Here is a 2,214-nt window from a genome sequence, read left to right on the forward strand (position 1 = left end):
GTTTACAATTTTCGTTTAATTTATTTAGTTTATAAAATCAAATCAAAACCAACTAGAGAATTAATTTTTTGTCATTTACATTTATATTAGTTTAAGTTGTAAGCTACTTATTAACACATGTTTCACAAACTCCTTGTGTTTGATACCCATTTTCCACTATCTATTAGTAGTATTCGGTTTATTTTTGCGCGAGTCTTCGACCTCGTGTCAAATTTTGGCGTCGTTGCCGGGGAGTAGTGCGCAACGTGTGTTATTTTTGTATTTTTTGTTTAATTGTTATTGTCAGTTTTACGCGGGTTGTGTTAGTGTGTAGGTACTTACAGGTATATGCATACAAGAAGCTCTCGGTTTTCATCACCGTTAGCTTTTGATCCTGAAATCGAGCGAACTTTTTATCAGAATCGGATTCTTCAAAGGGAGAATAAGATTATTGGGTCTCCAAGCACACAAAGCCAAACAACCGACACAACAATCTTGAGTTCAAGTCAATCCGTACCACTAATGCCACCACCCATAAACTCAGAAAATCCACCCCTCGTATTCCCAACATCCACTGAACCCATACTACTACAATCTCTACAAGTGTACCTACTTCAATCGTGTTCAGTTTCCAGCCATCAGTTAACCTTCCACCCTTGACAAGTTTTATGCCTACACAAGGACAATCCTTAAATTCATCACAACAGTCACCTTTTCACTCTCAATAACACCCACTTTATAGTCAACAACCATACACGTTTCCTCAAGACCCACCCATAACCCATACTTCACCGGGTCAGAGATCGGGCCCGCATTTGTTTGGTGGGCCACGGTATGGTGATGGCAATGAAGGGTATGAAGAGTTTGAAGAAGGATATGCAAGTTGAGTTGATGGGAGTCAATTGAGGGTTCAATGGCAATTTGGGTATGGACCCAAACTTCAACCACAACAACAAATGCAACAATGGGGTGGACCTCCAATTATTCAAGAACAACCACAACCATTGCAACAAGTTCCACAACAACCACAATATCAACAACTAAATCCCCAACCGCAATTTTAACAAAATGTGCAACAACGGCCCGTTTATCAGCAAATGGGCCAACCGAGAGTACCATTGAGGGTACCAAAACGTCATGAAAGAGAGATGGTAAGGGGAATTGAAGCTCACTTTAGACCGGTAATCACTAATAACCCATCTCCGGTGGTTATTCCTCAAAACCAAAATGAAAGAACGTTTGAGGTGAGAACCAATGCACTCTAAAGTTTACCAAGTATAAGGGACTAGCAACGGAAGAACCTTATTTTCATTTGGAGGCATATGACTCTATTTGCAACACGTTTGGGGGTCAAGGTTTCTCACCGGATTAGGTTAAGTTGGTGTTGTTTCAATTTTCGTTGGAGGATAAGGCGAAGAGATGGTTCAACACATTGCCATCCGCATCGATTTACACTTGGGCCGAGATGCAAAAAAGGTTTTTAGAAGAGTTTTATACGGCCCAAAAGACTAATGTTGCGAGACGAAGTTTGAGATCTTTCCAACAACAATCGGGTGAAATTTTTCACGAAGCATTCGAGAGGTTTAATATGATGATCAAGAATTGTCCTCATCATGGTATAGCTCTTTGGGAATTGTTGAATGCTTTTCATGAGGGGTTGAATGCGGAAGATGAGAAGGACTTGATGTCAATCACAAATGGTACATTCGGTACCAATTATGAACAAGATGATTGGGCATTCTTGGAACGAATGTCGGTCACATCAAAGAGAAAGGCTCAAACCGTAAGAAGAGCAAGGCCGGCTATCACAAGACCACAAGTGCATGCGGTTAACAATGAAGCACCTCAAAGTTCTAATCAAGTGTATGATGTGTGCACAAGTTGTAACGAGTTGGGACATGCTAGTGATACGTGTCCTGGTGTGGAAGGGTAAGTTGAAGAAGTGAACGCAATTCAAGGTCAAGGAGGTGTTAATCGGAATTACAACATGAACTCAAACACTTACTACCCCGAGTTGAGAAATCATCCAAATTTCCGATATGGAAATCAATCAACTCAACTCAATCCTAATTTCCAAGGGACTTCTCAAACCCACTTTCTTCCTTGTCAACAATACTTCAATCAAGGAAGTCAAGGTCAACTTCAAGGAACGAGTGGTGGTCAAAGCGGGTCTTCAAGTCAAAGTTCATCAAGTGGGAATGAAGTGATGGACACGTTAAAGTTGATACAACAAGA

General features: G+C 40.7%; 1 pseudogene; it reads right to left on the bottom strand.

Annotated features, from left to right (window-relative positions):
- Positions 1-1,498: 1,498 nt before the first annotated feature.
- Positions 1,499-1,599, bottom strand: LOC143549961 (small nucleolar RNA R71; annotated as a pseudogene).
- Between the last annotated feature and the right edge of the window lie 615 nt (positions 1,600-2,214).

The sequence above is a fragment of the Bidens hawaiensis genome, unplaced genomic scaffold (assembly GCF_021521415.1).
Source record: "Bidens hawaiensis isolate Kalapana, Puna unplaced genomic scaffold, B.hawaiensis_p1.1 tig00015874_1, whole genome shotgun sequence".
In the NCBI taxonomy this organism is placed as follows: domain Eukaryota; kingdom Viridiplantae; phylum Streptophyta; class Magnoliopsida; order Asterales; family Asteraceae; genus Bidens; species Bidens hawaiensis.